Raw genomic sequence first — 22,486 nt, 5'->3', positions numbered from 1 at the left:
GTACGGGGATGTAATAAGGGTTTTGTGTGCAGGAAAAGAGCATATACAAACACACTTACAGACCCATGGTTTTTCCTGCAAGAATGCATTCTAACGGCATGCAAAGGAGGCGATTAGCTAAATCATAGGCAATGCAGGGAGCCACGCTAATGCTAGTTTTTTTAATGCAGGTTTTTTATCGCCACAGTCAGGACACAAGTTAAGAGTCAGCGCCGACTCAGGGGGGGCCGATGTCGGCATCCGACTGTCCTGCAAACCACCACCTAGCTGAGCGCCTATCTCGGCGTCCGAGTGGCCAGCTTAGCTAGGTGCTCTTCTCGGCTTCGGAACAGCCAGATTTGCAACCAGCTCAGCGCTTAGCTCAGCAGCCGAGCGGCCAGAGGAGTGTCTAAGCAGCAAGATTGGTAATTAGCTAGGCGCCTTTCTGGGCACCTGATTGTATACATTCGCAACCAACTAAGCACCGAGCTCAGCACCTCAGCTGCAACATTTGCTAGGCGCCTTTCTGGGCGCCAGTGTCCGTATTTGCTCCCAGTTGAGTGCCTATGTCGGCACCCGAGCATCCAGATAAGGGCTCAGTTGGGCTCCAACCTCGCATAGCATGCCAGTGTGAATTAGCATCCATGAAAATATTTGCCATGTTTTCTGCAGCACAGTTATTTGAAATATTAAAAATACTTTCCAGGGTCATACTTTGGTTAGAGCAGTGGGCTATGATCCAGGAGACCAGCGTTTGAGTCCTGCTGTCGCTCCTTGTGACCTTGGGCAAGTCACTTTACCCTCCATTGCCTCAGGTACAAACTTACAGCCCGATCCAGTAAAGTCCGTGGGAGAGCGGACTAACGCCCGCTCTCCCGGCGCGCGCACCGGCCCCTCGCCGGTGCGCGCGATCCAGTATTTAAATTAGGCGACGCGGTGCAAACGAGGAAAAGGAGGCGCTAGGGACACTAGCGCGTCCCTAGCGCCTCCTTTTGGCCTGGAGCGGCGGCTGTCAGCGGGTTTGACAGCCGACGCTCAATTTTGCCGGCGTCGGTTCTCGAGCCCGCTGACAGCCACGGGCTCGGAAACCGGACGCCGGCAAAATTGAGCGTCCGGTTTTCGGCCCGACAGCCGCGGGCCGAATTCAAAATTTTTTTTTTTTTTTTTTTTTTACTTTTTTATACTTTTGGGGACCTCCGACTTAATATCGCTATGATATTAAGTCGGAGGGTGCACAGAAAAGCAGTTTTTACTGCTTTTCTGTGCACTTCCCTGGCGCCGGAAGAAATTAGCGCCGACCTTTGGGCGGCGCTAATTTCTTAGAGTAAAATGTGCGGCTTGGCTGCACATTTTACTTACTGGATCGCTCGGGAATACCTAATAGGGCCATCAACATGCATTTGCATGTTGAGGGCGCTATTAGGTGCCGCGGGTGGGCCGCGTGTTTTCCTCCCCTTACTGAATAAGGGGTAAGGGAAAACACGCGTCCAGAGCAGGGTGATAGTGCGCTCCGACGGAGCACACTTTACTGGATCGACCTGTCAGATTGTAAGCCCTCTGGGGATAGAGAAACACCTACAGTACCTGAATGTAAAAACTGATGTGATCTCTCAAATTGAATGTCTGTATATAAAAAAAATAATAAATAGAGAGACCCGTTCCCTCTCTCTCTTTTACGCGCGTGGACGCGGCTCCTTATTACATAAGCCCTTACCGCGCTTAGGTATGCACATTTTTCCGTATGTGCGCAGATTTCTGCACGCAAATCTGTTGCATAATTTATGTTTTTTACATCCTGCGGAAGCATCTCCAGCCACACACAGTGATCAAAACCCGCGCTTGTAACTAGCACCCATTTTGCCATGGGTCTTATTACAAATCGGCCCCAATATCACTGAATATACTCTAACCCAAAAGACAGGAACAAATACTTTCAAAACAACAAATCATTTCCAGGAAAACTACAGGTTCACTTAAAATCTAATATAACATAAATCATTTGGATTTTTAATGGTCAAAGTGACTTAAAGCATTATTAGTATTCAGATCTGAAAAAGCTTACAATCAAGACAGGTACTAGTAGCAATAGGAGTGGCCTAGTGATGAGAGCAGTAGGCTGAGAACCAGAGCAACCAGTGTGTAAATCTTTGGGTATCTGAGGCAACCGGGAGATAAAGTGACTTAGTGTGTGGAGGGGGGAGGTAGGAGTTGGGTTTAAACCCTGGTTTCCCCGGCTCTCAGTCCATTGCTTTAAACTACTAGACCACTTCTGCTACTGAAAAACAAAGAAAGGTAAAAGCACAAAGCAGACCCATAGCTAAAAACAAAATAATAATTTAAACACACCTGCTGGATAAATCGCTGACAGAAATAATTCCCCTCCAGTCGTAGGTATCAAAGAAACAAGCTTCAAACAAACTCAGAAAGAAGAAAATGGCACAAACCCATTTACTGAAATCACTCCCATTTACTGAAATCACTCCCAACATCCCATGGCTTACAGTGAGAATCATGCCTGACAAGGTATGCACAAATTAAATAGACATGGAAACACCATGCAAGTAACATTTCACTGGACAAGGTCGTTACCCGCATGGGAAAGCCATGCGACATATAGGGATCCCACTGCTGCTCCTCTAATGTAGGGTTTCTCTCGAATCAGGAAACCATCTCCTGCCTGGACTGAGGGAGAGCACTCATCAGAAATACATTCACTTAGGCCCATAAAGAGGTGGCACATTAGATATTTAGACCCCTTGTTTCTAAACATGCAATTGGCCTAAAATGGCAACCAGATAACTTTATCTCAAAGCAAAAAAAGAAAAGCAGGCAGTGGTTCTGGAAGCGGTATTTAATATCTCCAGGAAGTCGGTATAATGTCAGCTCAACTGAAGGTACTGGCATGATCGTAATCATCTCCCACGTGACGCAAGATAAATCCACTATATCAAACACGAGAAAGGAAAAAAAAAAAAAGGAAGCGCCTTTTAAACAAAGATTAAGGAAAATATGAAAGGACACGGAAAGTATGGAGAGAGCAGCCTGCCTGAAGCCCCCTGCCATCCTTCCTCGGGGGAAAACTCTCCCCACGCTGGCATCAACGTGTGCAGGTCTCAGGGTCCGTGCCAGCCCAGAGGGCGCTCCCCTCCTTCCTCTGATCAAGCAGACACAAAGCTGCAAGGAGCCCCCCCGCAAGCGTTTCAGGCTGAGCTTCAGCAGCGCTTTCCCCTCCCACTGACTGCACACCACCTTCCTTTCTTTCTTACTGGCGGCGGAGATACGTTTTACATTTCTTTGCACTTTTCATTCTTAATTCTGAACGGAAGCATCTACAAGAGAAGAAATTATAAACCCGCGAAGTAATGGAAGTAAATGCTGCGGTGCCGTCTCCAGACCTCCTCCTGTCTCTGTAGCATTTAGCAGGTAGTGGTGACGGGGTGGGGAGGAGCTATTTTTGCTGGGATTTATTCAAAGTAAACGATTTCTGCAAGTAGAGACCGCCCTATTTAGCTGGCAGACCATAAAAAGAGAAAATAAGCCAAGTAGCTGCATCTCTTTATTCCAGGGTCGGGGCCCTTTGCAGAGGATTTCTAAGCGAAGGCCCTCACTTTCTTCCTCTTCCAAGCCCTTGTGGATGTACCCAGCCAGGATGGCTGCAGACTCAGAGCTGTCTGACATTTCCCAGCTGTCTGCATTCCTGCTCCCTCTCCATTAGCGATTTCTTTTCGCAGTTCCTCGGTTTTCCACATGGCTTTTCGGCGCTGGCTGTGTGCTCGTAAGGCAAAACAAACTTCATGAGAGCAGAGATGGCTTTCTGCCCTTTAAATGACCCGAGCTGTACTGTAATCCGGCTGCTTGTATAACCGACGGGAGGAAATGTTACGCTCTCCAACGAGACTATTCTAACGGGATCTCCTTCCCTCTATGTACAAAAGTATCGCAGTGAGTCAAGGTCCAATGCCTTCCCCACACTGAGACCTCTGGAGCAGAAAGAAGCAGAGTTGATAGGTACCGAGAAAGACCGGGACAGCCAGTGTCATCCATCAATAAATGAACTGCCCATGCCGTCTGCAGAGACACTAAAGGCGCCGGCTTACCGATGCGATTTTTTGCTTTCTTCTTAGTTCCTGGACTCCTTCCCCATCCTGTTGAACGGCTGGATGGCACCTGACCTCGCGGGAAAGGTCCCTCATTTAGCTAAGCCTAAGCAGGCTGCAGGCTGCTCCAGGGATCTGGCGGCAGTTGCGTCACCGTTTGATGTATTCGGACAAGAAGTGACCGCACACACAGCGAGCGAGGCCAGCGGGCTCCTGGCGCCTCCGAAACACCGCCGGGCCACGTTTCCCAATCTTATTTCAGTTAGTGGAGGGGGAAAGCGAGACCCGGGCTTCCTGCATGAAACCGGTCAGCTTGAAGTGCTAAAGACACGGATATAGATTTCCTGCTCTCACCTGCTGGTGCTAGGGAGAAAGGCAGGATTCCTCCGTGTGGATCTGCTGGCAGAGGAAGCAAGATTCGGAAAAAATGGTAACCGGCGAGATGTATTTTAAAGGCAAACTCCCCAACCCTGTCCATCATAACCCATCCTATCCCTCATCTAAATACAGTTGGAGGCGCCAGTACAAACTGGGGAAGAACTAAAAGTTTCAGTGTAAGAAAAACAAGACAAGGGTTTTATCGGAAAGGTTTTACTGAGCGACTTCTTTGAGCTCTGCCCCCCCTCCTAAAGGACAGAATCCCCGCACTCTTCACAGTTGTACACCAGGTGCACTCCCCGGCCCCCACTCCCCTGTCTCATTATTTAAATTGCAGGTGACGTTGTAGTAGATGATAGGGTGCCTTTCGGGTTTCCATAGTTACTGGCATGGTTCAGCTGGCAAAGTGCCAACACCATTAATAAATATTAAAAGCGAGGCAGAAAGCACCTGAAACTCATTGTACACCCCCTTACCATTCCCCGGAAGGGACACGGAGCTGGGATCTGTCCTGATCCAATCCCCGGCTCTGTGCATCGGTCTGAATTCTACCCAGAACCTAATCTGCCAGGGAAAAGGCAGGGAGGATTCTGAAACCAGGACACGCTCTGTGCTTGAGGTTCAGGACTTCGATGTAAATTCAATGAAGAACACCGAATACATGGGCCTGATTCGTTAACAGAACCTTTCCTCCTGGTTTCTTATAAATTAGCTGGATACGTTTATCAACCTAATAAACGAAGGTTGACCGACGTGCCGCAAATGCGCAGTAGAGAGCAGCTCTACCGCGCATGCGAGCACGTCGGTCAGAGTGTGCCTCTTAAAAATAAAAATGGCGCGGCAGGAACGGCGGCCCGAAGACCCGGAGCGGCGGGAGCGGCGGCGGCAGCACCGGCCCGAAGACCCGGAGCGGCGGCGGCATCGGCCCGAAGACCCGAAGCGGCAGGAGCGGCGGCCCGAAGACCCGAAGCGGCAGGAGCGGCAGCGGCGGCCCGAAGAGCAGCGGCGGCGGCACCGGCCCGAAGACCTGGGCTGGAGCGGCGGCAGCGGCGGCCCGAAGACCCGGAGCGGCGGCGGCACCGGCCCGAAGACCTGGGCTGGAGCGGCGGCCCGAAGACCCGGAGCGGCGGCGGCATGCGCGCGAGGGAGGGACAGACGGACGGAAGGAAGGAAGTCTGTCCCTCGCGCGCATGCCGCCGCCGCCGCTCCGGGTCTTCGGGCCGCCGCTCCTGCTCCCGCCGCTCCGGGTCTTCGGGCCGCCGCTCTGGGTCTTCGGCGGAGATCGACTGAGGGGAGGGGAGGAGGAAGGAGTGACTGAGGGGAGGAGGGAGGGGGGAGAGAGGAGTGACCCAGGGGAGGAGTAACTGGGGGAGGGGGAAGGGGAGGGGAGGAGTGACTCAGGGGAGGAGGGAGGGGGGGAGAGAGGAGTAACTGGGGGGAGGGGGAGATAGGAGTGACGGAGGGAGGAGGGGGGAGTGACTGAGGGGAGGGGAGGAGGGAGGGGGGAGAGAGAGGAATGACTCAGGGGAGGAGTGACTCAGGGGAGGAGGGAGGGGGGGAGAGAGGAGTAACTGGGGGGAGGGGAGATAGGAGTGACTGAGGGAGGGAGGAGGAGGGGGGAGAGAGAGGAGTGACTGAGGGGAGAGAGTGGGGGAGGTGTGAGGGAGCATGAGGGGGAAGGAAATGATCCAAAAAAAAAATGTTAATGTAGCCCGTTTTAACGGGCTTAACGGCTTGTCATAACATAAGTCATACTATACTGCATTAGACCAAAGGTCCATCAAGCCCAGTATCCTGTTTCCAACAGTGGCCAATCCAAGTCATAAGTACCTGGCAAGTACCTAAACATTAGATCACAAGCTACTATTGCTAAATAATTTGTTTTAAATGAGCTATTTGCTAACTTCCCTGGTCCTATTATCTGAAAGAGTAAATAACCGATTTACATTAACTTGTTCAAATTCTTTCATGATTTTGTAGACCTCTATCATATCCCCCCTCAGTTGTCTCTTCTCCAAACTCAACAGCCCTAACTTCTTTAGCTATTCCTCATAGGGGAGCTGTTCCATGCCCCTTATTTTGGTCGTCCTTCTCTGCACTTTCTCCAGTGCAGCTATATCCTTTTTGAGATGCGGTGACCAGAACTGCACACAGATACAGAGGCATTATGACATTTTCCGTTTAATTTGCTATTCCCTTCTTAATTCCTAATATTCTGTTTTGCTTTTTTGATCACAACAGCACACCGGGCTGAAGATTTCAATGTATTATCCACTATGATGCCTAGATCTCTTTCCTGGGTAGAAACTCCTAAGATAGACCTAATACTGTGTAACTACAGCAAGGGTTATTTTTCCCTAAATGCATCACCTTGCACTTGTCCACGTTAAATTTTATATGCCATTTGGAAGCCCAATCTTCCAGTTTCGCAAGGTCCTCCTGCAATTCATCTTAATCTGTTTGAGATTTAACTACTTTGCATAATTTTGTGACATCTGCAAATTTGATCACCTCACTGTACCCCTTTCCAGATCATTTATAAATATATTAAAAAGCACTGGTTCAAGTACAGATCCCTGAGGCACTCCACTGTGAAAACTGACCATTTGATCCTACTCTCTGTTTCCTGTCTTTTAACCAACTTGCAATCCACAAAAGGACATCGCCTCCTATCCCATTACTTTATAGTTTTCTTAGAAGTCTCTCATGCAGGACTTTGTCGAATGCCTTCTGAAAATCCAAATACACTACATCTACCAGTTCAACTTCGTCCACATGTTTATTCACCCCTTCAAAAAAAAAGTAGAAGTTTTGTGAGGCAAGACTTTCCCTTGGGTAAATCCATGTTGGCTGTGACCCATCAAACCATGTCTATCTAAATGTTTTGTGATTTTATTCTTTATAACAGAATCCATGATTTTTCCTGGCACTGAAGTCAGGCTCACCAGTCTATAGTTCCCCACATCACCCCTGGATCCCTTTTTAAATATTGGGGTTATATTGGCCATCTTCCAATCTTCGGGTACATAGGATGATTTTAATGATAGGTTACAAATTTTTACTAATAGGTTTGAAATTTCATTTTTTAGTGCTTTCAGAACCCTGAGCTGTATACCATCTGGCCCAGGTGATTTACTTCTCTTCAGTTTATCAATCAGGCCTACCACATCTTACAGGTTCACTGTGATTTGGTGATCAGAATCATCACCCATGAAAACCTTCTCCGGAACTGATATCTCTCCAATATCTTCTTCAGTAAACACTGAAGCAAAGAAATCATTTAATCTTTCCACAATGGCCTTATCTACTCTAAGTGGCCCTTTAACCCCTTGATCATCTAATAGTCCAACAAACCCCCTTGCAGGCTGTTTCAGACATTTTTTTTAAATTTTTATTGCGAGTTTCTGCCTCTATGGCCAACTTCTTTTCAAATTCTCTTAGCCTGTCTTATCAATGTCTTACATTTAACTTGCCAATGCTTATGCTGTATCCTATTTTCTTCTGAAGGATCCTTCTTCCAATTTTTGAATGAAGTTCTTTTAGCTAAAATAGCCTCTTTCACCTCACCTTTTAAACCATTCCAATAATCGTTTTGCCTTCCTTCCACCTTTCTTAATGCGTGGAATACATCTGTGCTTCTACGATGGGTTTTATTTTTAAACAATGACCACGCCTCTTGCACACTTTTTACCTTTGGAGCTGCTCCTTTCAGTTTTTTCCTATTTTTCTCATTTTCTCAAAGTTTCCCTTTTGAAAGTTTAGCACTAGAGCCCTGGATGTACATACTGTCCCCCTTCCAGTCATTAGTTCAAATTTGATCATATTATGATCACTATTACCAAGCGACCCCACTACCGTTACCTCTCTCACCAAATCCGGCGTTCCATTCAGAATTAGATTTAAAATTGTTTCCTCTCTCATCGGTTCCTGAACCAGTTGCTCCATAAAACTGTCTTTTATTCCATCCATGCCCTGTCTTTTATTCCTATCATGCCCTGATGTTTCACTTACCCAGTCAATAGTGGGGTAATTGAAATCTCCCATTATTACTGCACTACCAGTTTGGTTAGCTTCCCTAATTTCTCTTAGCATTTCACTGTCAGTCTCACCATCTTGACCAGGTGGACGGTAGTATACCCCTATCACTATAGTCTTCCCCGACACACAAGGGATTTCTACCCATAAAGATTCAATTGTACATTTAGTCTCATGCAGGATCTTTATCCTGTTGAACTCAATGCCATCCCAGCATTAAAGCACCACCCCGCCACCAAGATGCTCCTTTCTGTCATTGCAATATAATTTGTACCCCGATATAGCACTCATTTGTTATCCGCTTTCCACCATGTCTCTGAGATGCCAATTAAGTCTATGTCATCATTCACTGCTATACATTCTAATTCTCCCAATTTACTTCTTAGACTTCTGGCATTAGTATACAAATATTTCAGTGCTGAGTGACTGTCGGCTTTCCCCTTTGTTCTAGTTTAAAAGCTGCTCTATCTCCTTTTTAAAGGTTAGCGCCAGCAGTCTGGTTCCACCCTGGTTAAGGTGGAGCCCATTCCCTTCGGAAGAGACTCCCCCTTCCCCAAAAGGTTCCCCAGTTCCTTACAAAACTGAATCCTTCTTCCTTGCACCATCGTCTCATCCACGCATTGAGACTCCGGAGCTCTGCCTGCCTCTGGGGACCTGCACATGGAACAGGGAGCATTTCAGAGAATGCTACCCTGGAGGTTCTGGATTTAAGCTTTCTACCTAAGAGCCTAAATTTGGCTCCCTTCCACATTTTCCTATGTTGTTGGTGCCCATCTGTACCAGGTCTTCCCCAGCACTGTCTAAAACTATCCTGCTAATTAAAACCAAATAATTATTAGATCCGGACCAATGCCAGCACTGATCCAGCTGGAGCTGTACCTGAGTGACCAGGTCTGTCGTATGTGCAGCAGCTTGTCCCTGTGATATAATGGAGGGAGACTGGAACTGGGCAGTGCTTCTTGGCATGCAGAAGGACCCGGGGCTTGCCATCTTTTCGGTATGATCACCATTCTCTTAGTCACTCCTATCAAACTGGAACTGAACTGCACTTTCTAATTTCTGAAAGATGATGGTGCCATTTGCACCCTGGAAGGGAGATAACTGCCCCTAGCAGCCGGGCACGCATACAGTACTGGACTATGATTTACCGGAGCTTTATCCTTAGACACGGGTGGGGGCAGCAACACTTAGCTGGCTCTTAACATAAGTAAATCAGTCCAGTTACTATAGCAAATCCCACCACTCACCTAAACTACAAATTCAACAAGACTAAGCATCATCCACGACTGGCAAAGCAGCTAGGGAGATCCCTTACTGCCATAAAGGTTTTGCTTGCCCCGTACAAGCTTGTTTCTGCCATCACAGAAACATACCAAAAGGAGACAGATTATATTCCTACGAACATAAGAACTTTCCATACTGGGTCAGCCCAAGGGTCCATCAAACCCAGATCCTGTTTCCAACAGTGGCCAATCCAAGTTACAAGAACCTGGCAAGTACCCAAACATTAAATAAATCCCATGCTACTAATGCCAGTAAGAGCAATAGCTATTCCTTTAAGTCACCTTAACATAGAAATGAAACATAGAAATGACGGCAGAAGAAGACCAAATGGCCCATCCAGTCTGCCCAGCAAGCTTCACACTTTTTTTTTTCTCATACTTATCTGTTACTCTTGGCTCTTAGTAACCTTTTGGTTCTATTTCCCTTCCACCCCCACCATTAATATAGAGAGCAGTGCTGGAGCTGCATCCAAGTGAAATATCTAGCTTAATTAGTTAGGGGTAGTAACCACCGCAATAAGCAAGCTACACCCATGCTTATTTGTTTACCCAGACTATGTAATTCAGTCCTTGTTGGTTGTTCTCTGTATATAGATCCACGTTCCTTCATTCCCCCTGCCGTGAATCAGAGAGCTATGCTGGATATGCGTGAAGTATCAGTCTTCCTCCCCTGCCATTGAAGCAGAGAGCTATGCTGGATATGCGTGAAGTATCAGTCTTCCTCCCCTGCCATTGAAGCAGAGAGCTATGCTGGATATGCGTGAAGTATCTGTCTTCCTCCCCTGCCGTTGAAGCAGAGAGCTATGCTGGATATAGTATCAGACTTATTTGGTTTGGGGTAGTAACCGCCGTAACAAGCAAGCTACTCCCCGCTTTATTGTGAATGCAAATCCTTTTTTCCACATTTCCTCTTGCCGTTGAAGCTTAGAGCAATGTTGGAGTCGCATTAACCTTGTGTATGTTTATTGAATAAGGGTATTATCTCCAGGTAGTAGCCGTCATACCCGCGAGCCACCCACTCTTCATTCACGACTAGACTTTATGGATCCGCAGTGTTTATCCCACACCACACCTTGATTAATAGTAGTTTATGAATTTCTCTAGGAACTTACCCAAACCTTTTTTGAACCCAGCTGCACTAACTGCTCTTACCACATCCTCTGGCAACGAATTCCAGAGCTTAATTGTGCATTGAGTGAAAAAGAATTTTCTCCGATTTTAAATGTGCTACTTGCTAACTAGTCCTTGTATTATCCAAAAGAATAAATAACAGATTCACATTTACCCTTTCAAGTCCTTTCATGATTTTGTAGATCTCTATCATATCCCCCCTCAGCTGTCTCTTCTCCAAGCTGAACAGCCCTAACCTCTTCAGCCGTTCCTCATAGGGGAGCTGTTGCATTCCCTTTATCATTTTGGTTGCCCTTCTCTGTACCAACTATATCTTTTTTGATATGCAGTGACTAGAACTGCACACACCATGGAGCGATACAGAGGCATTATGACATTCTCCATGTTATTTGCTATTCCCTTCCTAATAATTCCTAACATTGTTTGCTTTTTTTAACCCCCACAGTTCACACTGAGCTGACGATTTCAATGTATTAACCGCTATGATGCCTAGATCTTTTTCTTGGGTAGTAACTTCTAATATGTAACCTAACATCGTGTAACTACAGCAAGGGTTATTTTTCCTTATATGCAATACTTTGCTTGTCCACATTAAATTTCATCTGCCATTTGAATGTCCAATATTCCAGTCTTGCAAGGTCCTCCTGTAATGTATCACAGTCTGCTTGTGATTTAACTACTCTGAATAATTTTGTGTCATCTGCAAAATTTGATCACCTCACTTGCCATATCCTTTTCCAGATTGTTTATAAATATATGAAAAAGCAGTGTCTAAGTACAGATCCCTGAGGCACTCCACTGTTTACCTTTTTCCACTGTGAAAACAGATCATTTAAACCTACTCTGTTTCCTTTTAACCAGTTTGTAATCCACGAAAGGACATCGCCTCCTATCCCATGACTTTTTAGTTTTCTTAGAAGCCTTTCATACAGGATTTTGTCAAATATACATCCATAGGTTCATCTTTATCCACATGCTTATTAACCCCTTCAAAAAAATGAAGATTTGTGAGGCAAGACTTCCCTTGGGTAAATCCATGCTGGCTGGCTGCCATCAAACCAGGTCTATCTAAATGTTTTGTGATTTTATTCTTTTCAACACTTTCCACTATTTTTCCTGGCACTGAAGTCAGGCTCACCGTTCTATAGTTTGCCGATCACCCCTCAAGCCCTTTTCATAGAAGTTACAATTTTTCTGAGACCTAGGAGTGACTTCCCTGTCTCTCTTATATCCTGACCCTTTAATATGCACCATATATAGCATGGTTAGGAAATGCAGAATTCTTGCGGCCCTGGGGAAACCTGAATTGTTTTCAGGCTGCGATTCAGGTTAGCTTGGGATATTTCTTAGGTATCACAACCTGCACCTGTCAGATACCCCAGAACAGCACGCACCCCACTCTACCAGTCATGTGAAAGCTGGACTCAAAACAGATCCCTATACTTTATATCAAATACGGAGAATCAGAATGTGTAAAAATCTGCTCCCAGCGGAGAAGCACAAAGAAAGATCCAGTTTGTTTCAAACCGGCTCTGGTCACACATTTGAAGGGTTCATCAGTGTCTTTTACCCAAATCAGACCATAACCCCAGCTTTGCACACAGCTTGCCAAAGAGAGCTCTGGCTTTTGTGTTGCTCTCCTTCTGCTGAGCTTTGCCAGGTGAGGGGGGGGGGAGGGGAGGGAATGGGGCCCTTTCACTCCTGGAACCGCTGGAAGCTGTTTCAGCAGCTGTTCTTCAGCTTGTCCCAACTGTCAAAGAGTAATTACACTCTGCAGCGCCCAGCTCCAGTCTAAATGGCTTTCAGATGTTAGGGGAACGTGCTGAAAGCTCCAGGACCCCCAACTAGATCAGAGCTGGAAAAAAGGAGAGGTCTTGGCCCCTAGGAACTGGTCCTGCTGACCCGGGAACCAGATGCTCTGGGCTGAAAACTGCTCTCAGCTGCCCCTCTTGCTACAGTCATTTCCAGCTTAAAGGAAGGACTGAGCACTTCTGGCTACATCTGGAACAAGAATGGTGAAATATTCCACAATGGCCGGCTTTGGGATATTTCCACCAGATAACATAGGTTGTTAGGGGCCGGTTAGGTTAGCCGGCAAATTTTAAGATCATGGCAGCCACTGAATATCCTTCGAGTTAGCCAGACAGCGGCTAAAAATAGACCCACCCCCACAAAAAGTTTATTAAAACCAAGCTGCACTCGGAATATCGTTTACAGGTATGACAGAAAGGATGCAGGGGACAATCTGACTACAGACAGGACCAGGAGGACTGGAAAGTAGCAGCAAATCTCTCATCTCCCAGCAAAGTCGGAACATAAACCTGGCGCTCCTCCTCAAGGTAATTCTCTCAAAATGCACGAGAGCGAGCTGCTGCCCTATGGCGGTGAAATCAGATCCAGCAGGGCATGAGACCCACATAATGCAGGAACCAGATTCGTTATAAACCATCTGATGATTCTGGGGAATACGTTTTTAAGAGGAAACAGAGAAAATTTGCAGTTTGACACAAAATGAAATCCTCGCGCTGCCCCAAAGATCTGTGCTTTTACTGCCACTGCGCTGGCAGGCAGGGTTTTTTATGCATATGAACAAGTAAAGAGAGAACAAAAATAGGACAGGCAAGAAATTTCTAAACCCAAAATGAAAATATCACCAGAAAGCCATGTGAAAGAGGTGGTTTTATACAGGTAATGTTTCTTTTCAAACAATAGAAGGGCTAGGAGTGTGTGCGGGAGGGAAGCTTGCCGAGAGAGAGACCCACACACAGCTCTGCATATTTCTCATACTTGTGAAACAAAACCTTTTCTGACACAAGCTTGGGAAATGCTATTGGAGGGATTTTGTTTTAGAAGTCTCTCGGTTCTGAGTCTCTGCTGCCCAGGCAGAGAGGCTGAGCTCCAGCTCCTGCACCAGGGAAAAGTAAAAGCAGCGGCTCCGTGCTCGAGCTGAAGCAATCCCTGCTCACTGGCTGCAGGGTTGGGGATGCTTCATATGCACCACCCTGGCAGAGGCCTCCAGCTTCTGATACTCAGAGCAGGGCACGGAGCAAAGCAGATGCACAGGGCTGCACTACTGCTGGACAGATACACCTCAGCTCCAATAAAATACTAGAGAGGGCCGATTGGGCCAATGGGCCTGCAGTTTAGAGGCCAAAAGAAGGTTTTTCTAGCGGTGGCCTGTGAAGAGCGCTGTGATGCTACCTTTTTCAGGTTGAGGTAAATGGAGAAGATCTCTATACACTCAACTCCAAACTCCAGCACAGCAAACAAAGAGAAACTACCCCTTTTCTCTCTTCATTCTCTAGGTTTAGCAACGATCTGCACTAATGAACAATCCCCCGTCCTTATTCACACACACACACATATAAACTCTATTCCTAAGCCCAGGGCGAGCCATTTCTCCCTCCCTCCCAGTAATTCACGGAGGCCTTTTGCCTACACCAGGCCCTTTCACAGGAGCACTTGTTGGCAGCTGAATTTAAACTCGACGAAAAGTAGGAAGGTACAAACTTTTCTTCAATAAAGATTGTTTCCACAGTGTGAAAAAAAAAAAGACCTTTTGGCATGACCTCTATATTTGTTTTTCGGCCCTCCAATCAATTTTGCAGGCAACCAACAATATACATGCAAATATCATATTGAAAATTCTCTGCGTGACCGCAATGAAGCTTTAGTGAGCAAAAATGTATAACATGAAAAGTCCCAACACTATATACACACCCACCCCTTACAGAGGGCTACTGAGAGAGAGAGATATGGAGGAGCAGCCTCGTGGTTAGAGCAGCAGCTACGACCCAGGGAAACCAGGGTTGAAGTCCCACTGTTGCTCCTTGGACAAGTCACTTTACCCTCCATTGCCTCAGGTACAAAATTAGATTGTAAAACCTCAGGGGGTAGGAAAATACCTACAGTACCTGAATGTAATACACTTTGAAGTGCCAAAAAGCAGAATATAAAAATATAAATAAATACAAATATATATAAAATGCACCAGAAGACACAAAAGCAGCTTTTAAGTCTACATTTGTTGCATGAAAGTGCTTAACGGGCTCTCTAGAAGTGTCAATGGTGAGCAAAAGCAAGGAAGACTTATTCTAGGATTAAATCATCATAATCACACAGTTTCTGGAAAATCCACAAGAGATATTTTAATTGCAGTTACTATCTAGTTAGAATTACCCAGAGGGCGAGGATGAATTCTGTGTATCTCAACAATTCATCCTTAAATGGCCAAAGAGAGCCACCTCCCTTAACAGCTCCCTCTGTCAGGTGCCCCTTATAGCCACTGACCTCACCTTTCTTTCAATGACCCTAATAGAATGAGGAGGAATAGTACGCAAGGCTAAACTTTATTTTACAGGATGTTGAATCCTCTCCGCTTGATATCCCCAAAAGGGTTGGGTGGCAGGATACTGATCCTATTGTACCAGAAGGGACATTTCTCAGATCCTGTACTGGATCTTAATAAACAAGTCCCTGTAAAACCTTTGTGCTGTCCTCTGTTGACTTAAAGCCTAAATAAAAGTAATTTTCCCTTCTCATCTTTCGGTGCAAAGCAGTCCTTACCAAATTACATCCTGCACTTTGCTAATCTTTCACATGAGCCATGCTCTGATTTCTTGAACATAAAGACTCTTACTGCAGACAGGAAAAGGCTTGTTTGGTTCTTGTGCTACACATCAGTAGCTTTGCAAGAATATAAGATATTCACCGTGGAACACAACTTGTGTATGCAGATTAGACTAAAAGGGATCTGGGCAACATTCATTCTTTGGAAACCTCTCTCCATCCAACAGGCTTCTCTCTCAGACATGAAAGAGGCTTTCTGATAAACAGACAACGCTGCTGTATAAACCCCCAAATATCTCTGGTGCCAAAACAAACTGGAGGAACAGCCGGTATATCCCCAAACAAAGACAATGTAGCGCACTCTCTAAACTAAATTATAGAGTAATAATGAAGTGAGCAGAAAGACCAGTGAGACCCTGCTGGAGGGCGCATATCACCCCAGCGGGGGTCCCAGAAAAAAAAAAGCCTCAGAAAGAATTATGCTACTTTGGCTTCCATTAGATCTAGTATGGATTCTCCACTAAATGATTCTGCATTACCAGTACAGCAAGAAAGTGCATCTGGGTGACTGAACTCCTGCACCTACAGGACCCAGAACTTAATGCTTCCATGCACACACAGGGACCCCCAGACCCAGATCTCAGATCCCCCCCCCCTGCACACACAGGGACCCCCAGACCCAGGTCCCCCCCCTGCACGCGCACACACAGGGACCCCCAGACCCAGGTCTCAGATCCCCCCCCTGCACGCACACACAGGGACCCCCAGACTCAGGTCTCAGATCCCCCCCCCCCTGTGCGCACACACAGGGACCCCCAGACCCAGGTCCCAGATCCCGCACACACAGGGACCCCCAGACCCAGGTCTCAGATCCCCCCCCCGCACGCGCACACACAGGGACCCCCAGACCCAGGTCTCAGATCCCCCCCCCCGCACGCGCACACACAGGGACCCCCAGACCCAGTTCTCAGATCCCCCCCTGTACGCACACACACACAGGGACCCCCAGACCCAGGTCTCAGATCCCCCCCTGTACGCACGCACACACAGGGACCCCCAGACCCAGGCCTCAGATCCCCCCCTGTACGCACGCACACACAGGGACCCCCAGACCCAGGCCTCAGATCCCCCCCCCCCCCCGTGCGCACACACAGGGACCCCCCAGACCCAGGTCTCAGATCCCCCCCCCCCCCCCCCCCGTGCGCACACACAGGGACCCCCAGACCCAGGTCTCAGATCCCCCCCCCCCGTGCGCACACACAGTGACCCCCAGACCCAGGTCTCAGATCCCCCCCCCCCCCCGTGCGCACACACAGGGACCCCCAGACCCAGGTCTCAGATCCCCCCCCCTGTGCGCACACACAGGGACCCCCAGACCCAGGTCTCAGATCCCCCCCCCCCTGTGCGCACACACAGGGACCCCCAGGTCCCAGATCCCCCCCTGCACGCGCACACAGGGACCCCCAGACCCAGGTCCCAGATCCCCCCCCCCTGCACGTGCACACACAGGGACCCCCCAAGACCCAGGTCCCAGATCCCCCCCTGCACGCGCACACAGGGACCCCCAGACCCAGGTCTCAGATCCCCCCCCCTGCACGCACACACAGGGACCCCCAGACTCAGGTCTCAGATCCCGCACACACAGGGACCCCCAGACCCAGGTCTCAGATCCCCCCCCCCCTGCACGCACACACAGGGACCCCCAGACCCAGTTCTCAGATCCCCCCCTGTACGCACGCACACACAGGGACCCCCAGACCCAGTTCTCAGATCCCCCCCCCGCACGCGCGCACACACAGGGACCCCCAGACCCAGGTCTCAGATCCCCCCCCCCCCGTGCGCACACACAGGGACCCCCAGGTCCCAGATCCCCCCCTGCACGCGCACACAGGGACCCCCCAGACCCAGGTCCCAGATCCCCCCCCCTGCACGTGCACACACAGGGACCCCCAAGACCCAGGTCCCAGATCCCCCCCTGCATGCGCACACAGGGACCCCCAAGACCCAGGTCCCAGATCCCCCCCTGCACGCGCACACAGGGACCCCCAGACTCAGGTCTCAGATCCCCCCCCCCCTGCACGCACACACACACACACACACACACACAAACACACACACACACACACACACCGGGACCCCCAGATCCAGGTCTCAAAGTCTCCCCTGCGCACACACAGGGAACCCCCGCCCCCTACCCAGATCTCAAAGCTTCTCATACCCCCCCCCCCCGCGATTTAGGTGCTCCCGGGTGAAGAAGCCTCTGTCCCAGACCTAGCAAAACCTCCACAAGAAAACAGCAGACAGCCAGTATCGGCCATCTTGTGAGACAGAAACCTAGGAGGAAGGAAGCGTTATATAATAAAAGCCAAGTCAGAGCCAGAGGCCACCCAGTATGACTCCTCCTCCCCCCACCCCCAGGGGGCAGCAAACAGAACAGCCCGGGTAAGAGGGATATCCCAGACCCGGGAGGGGAGGAGGACAGAGACCCTCCGTCTCTGCAAGAAAAGAGAGCGAGACCTCCAGCCATAGGAAAGGGGGAGAAACAGGATTTGGGAAGGAGGAGGAGGAGAGAGAGAGCCCAACTATGGGGACGGGAGGGAGAAAGAAGAAAGAATTGGAATAGGGAAGAAAGACCCTAGACCCGGAAAGGAAGAGAGATCCCCCAGCTTTGGACTGTCTACCCCGGCCCCAGCTCACCTGGGCTCGGAGCCGCTCAATCCGTCCTGAGGCTGGCGGGGGGAGGCGGCGGGAGCCTCGGCTGCCAGGGAGGATCCGATCCCGCCCGCTCCCGGGATCTCCTGGTTCGGTTTTTCTCCCGTGCTGGCCCGGTACCGGCCAGGACTCAGTGTCCAGCTCCGGCGAAGCTCCCGCCTCTCTCTATCTCAGGTCCCTTGCCTGTCTCTTTTGGTTCTCTCTTCCTGCCCTGGTTCCCGGGTTTCTGGTTCTTGGATCGGGGGAGGCACAATATGGCTTTTTTTTTTTTTTTTCCAGACAAGAACAAGCCACGCCCCGTTGCCGGGCACGTGACCCGCGGCCTTCGGGCGTCTGGGGGAAGGGAAGGGGAGGGGGGAAAGAAGGGGAGGAGAAAAGCGAGGGGGAGGGGAGAGGAAAAAAAAAGCAAAACGGGAAAAGAGATAGAGGAGGAAAAATACTGAAATGTGTGTATGAAGGCTGCAGAAATAATCCTCACCCCACTCAGGCATGGAGTTACCCGGCAAAGAGCAGCCCGAATGAGAAAGCTAGAAGTGAGAGAGCAGGGAGAATCCCAGAGCTGGAGGCTGAGGAGAGATCCACCGGGGCTGGGGATCCACCAGGGCAGGAAATCCGTCCAGGCTGGAGAGCTACCAGGGCTAGAGATTCACCGGGGCTAGAGATCCATCGGGGGCTAGAGATCCACCAGGACTAGAGATCCAGCAGGGCTAGAGATTCACCGGGGCTAGAGATCCAGCAGGGTTAAAGATCCACCGGGGCTAGAGATCCATCGGGGCTAGAGATCCACCAGGGCTAGAGATTCACCGGGGCTAGAAATCCAGCAGGGCTAGAGATCCACCAGGGTTAAAGATCCACCGGGGCTAGAGATCCAGAAGAGTTAAAGATCCACCAGGGTTAAAGATCCAGCAGGTCTAGAGATTCACCGGGGCTGGGGATCCACCAGGGTTAAAGATCCACCGGGGCTAGAGATTCACCGGGGCTAGAGATCCAGCAGGGCTAGAGATCACCAGGGTTAAAGATCCAGCAGGGCTAGAGATCCACCGGGGCTAGAGATCCACCGGGGGCTAGAGATCCACCAGGACTAGAGATCCAGCAGAGTTAAAGATCCACCGGGGCTAGAGATCCAGCAGGGCTAGAGATCCACCAGGGTTAAAGATCCACCAGGGCTAGAGATCCATCGGGGGCTAGAGATCCAGCAGGGCTAGAGATTCACTGGGGCTAGAGATCCAGCAGGGCTAGAGATCCACCAGGGTTAAAGATCCACCGGGGCTAGAGATCCAGCAGGGCTAGAGATTCACCGGGGCTGGGGATCCATCGGGGGCTAGAGATCCAGCAGGGCTAGAGATCCACCGGGGCTAGAGATCCACCGGGGCTAGAGATCCAGCAGGGCTAGAGATTCACCGGGGCTAGAGATCCAGCAGGGTTAAAGATCCAGCAGGGCGTTCTCTCGGGTTTCTGGAAGGAGTGAAAGCGTTGACTTACACAAGGCACGACTTCTCTTTAATACAAATGCAAGTTCTGTTACATGATGATGCTTGATAAAAGTCAAAATACAGTGAGTGGATTTAAAGAAAGTCGAGATTTATGTCATAGAATTTAGAATTCTTCCTGAATCCAAACATTGTTATGTTTAATTTTTTTTATATATATTGAAAATCTAACAAGGTATAGAAAGACACATCATCCAGTAACAGAAACCCAACTTCTTGAAATCAATCAAAAAACTTTCCCATTTAACCCTCTGGAAAAAAAACAAAACAAACAAACAAGCAAGCAAGACAATACAGAACCACAGGGTGCTTTGTTGCTGTAGCCCCCATGGTCTACGTATGGCATCTCCCCCCTCCCAAATACTGCATTGTTAAAGGATGCCAGGATTTCATTCCGAGACCAACATATTCTGCACATGAGAGCAGGAGAAAGCCAGCAAACGTCCCAAGTTCCTCTGCCGAGGATTTCCACCCTGGCCCCTTCCGGACAGGCTGTACGTTCTCCTGAACGAGACAAGGTCCCTCTCCCCCTGAAACGCGCCGGGTACTTCGGAGCCTTTGTGCATTTCCTCCCTCTTCTGCTCATCCTTCCTGTAAGATACCGCGCCAGATCACAGCATTAGGAGCAAAGATACCGCAGGGTCCAGCTGAGGAGGCCGGAGCTAGAACTCCGGTTCCTTTGCAGAATTTCTGGGCCCTTCCGGGGACTTAAGAATTTATTTGAAAATTATAAAACTCCTTTCTGCTTTCTTCTCCTTTTTTTCCATTCCAATTAATATACGCACTTTTTTCAGAACAGTGTAAATCTGCAGCTGTTGCACAAAATAATGTTCTAAATGAACCTGAAGAGCCTTCTAAAATGTGGGATGTTAGTTCATGTCAAGGTGCTTGAGGAAGGAGCTACTTGGAAAACAGATTGATTCGTTTGGGTGAGAATTGGGACTGGGAAAGAAGCGGCTTTAATTATAAGCAGCCGGCAGAGTAGCCAGCGTGTTTTGTCTCCAGGAGAAAACAATCCCGAAGTATCTTTCCCCGACACTTGGTGCAAATTTCTTCCAGCGGTGAGGGGATGTGGGAAATGAAGGGATGAGACTTCTAGTACACAAATCATGAAAGGAAACGCGCAAAATAAAATCCAGGTCACCCACTGACATGCAAATCTGAGCCTAGTTTGACTTCTAAAAATGTTTCTGTGAATTATATTTGGCGTCTCTCGTTATTATTTTTAAAATAAGAACTAGGGTAATTTTGTACTTGGCCTGCATACAACAATCCAGAGGTTAGAGCAGTATCCAGGCTTAATTTTCTGATTTACGGCTTTTAACCTCATAAAAAAAAAGTTGACGTTTTGCTTGGTTGGATGAGATGAGCCTGCGCTTCCTGACTCTTTCCTTCGCTCGCCCCTCGTGGGTGCAGGATATTATAAGCTCTGGACTTCGCAGGACTCTTAAATGGCTGCCGGCTGCCCCCAACGTTAAGATTTCCCCAAGATCGCAGATTCAGCGCTTTCTGAGAACTATCGATACCCCGAGACAGGAGAGAAGAAGTGAAGAGATTGTTTAGGATGACGACAAAAAATTGCTTAAACTGTCATTGCTAAAAATTGTGAGAGAAGAAAGCTGCAATGCTCCCCATTATCCGGGTGATGCGTCTTCCTCGAATCCCGAAGTCACAGCCTGGGCTCTGGGCAATGGCTTCTCTGATAGTTTGCAGTCCAGCTTCTTTTTAGCTGGAAAAACAAGATCCGCAGAATAAGGCTCGGAAAATCCTAGACGTGTACAGGAAGAGACCCCCCAGTTACCTTATCTCCCACAGAAATCAAGGAGAGAAATTGGACTGTTCCGGGGCAAAGATCTTCTAGTATAAATAATAGCAAATGCAGTGTCTGCCTGGTCACTTTCCTCTGCCCAGATATCAACCCAGGGTTGCATTTCTAAATGGACAGGTATCCAGATAGCGCCACCTCTAGATTTATAGATACTACAGATCTCTCTCCCCGCCTCACCAGGACCACTCCAAGCACGAAGTAGGATCCAAAATTCTGCTCCTGATGGGATAAGAGGCAGGGTCAGGGGCAAATGAAGCAGCAGAGACAGAGCCAGGGGGAGAGAGAGACTACGGGGTAGTAGCAGGGGCATCAATGCAAGCAGAGCTGAAGTCGGTGCTTGGGCAGCCGATGCCTCCAGCTGAGGAAGAACATATCCCCCTGCTTCTACAAATCAAGAAAACATTTCTTATCAGGTTCTGTAGTGACTTGGTGAAAAATAAATTCAGCTTGTAGTGCAGAAAGACTTGCTTCTTCATTTAATCAGTCTTAAAATCATACACGATATTCTGAGAATAAATCATACTTCCTATGTACACCCCTATTAGATTTATTAGGCGTAACTAAAGAAGATAAAGAGCAGGATGCATGTAATAAAGGATCCAAATCTCCAGGATGGGTTTATTTCAGCACTACAGACTAATGTTCTCCCTTTTCAGGAATCAGAAACTTATTAGACTAGAAATTATGATTACTTTTTAGACAAACAAGGACTTTTTAAAGTCCAACTTTTATTATTAAGGTTTAAATTATACAAAACAGTTAAACAAATAAGACAGCAATGTTCCAAAAGATTTAACACTAGAAGATGCCATTATACAAATAAGAACCGACATATAGGGCAGCCTAGTTTACTACAAACCTAAATACATTTCAAAAGGTCTCCACGTTTTCTTCAATTGACCCACTCCATTGTGTTTCTCAGCTGCAGCTCATTCATATTTGTGTGACTTATGCACAGAATTCCACCAGAAGTGAACTGCAGGA

At 48.3% G+C, this 22,486-nt stretch overlaps 1 protein-coding gene across 1 annotated transcript in view; it reads right to left on the bottom strand.

Moving 5' to 3' along the window:
- The window catches only part of PCGF2 (polycomb group ring finger 2), a 45,466-nt gene extending 27,004 nt beyond the window's left edge, over positions 1-18,462 (bottom strand). Inside the window, 1 exon segment of the mRNA XM_029572826.1 lies at positions 18,170-18,462. The gene's annotated coding sequence lies outside the window, so the exon portion shown is untranslated.
- Between the last annotated feature and the right edge of the window lie 4,024 nt (positions 18,463-22,486).

Source organism: Rhinatrema bivittatum, chromosome 12 (assembly GCF_901001135.1).
Source record: "Rhinatrema bivittatum chromosome 12, aRhiBiv1.1, whole genome shotgun sequence".
NCBI lineage: Eukaryota > Metazoa > Chordata > Amphibia > Gymnophiona > Rhinatrematidae > Rhinatrema > Rhinatrema bivittatum.
The sequence above is the reverse complement of the archived record's forward strand: the minus strand, read 5'-3'. Positions and strand labels throughout refer to the sequence as shown.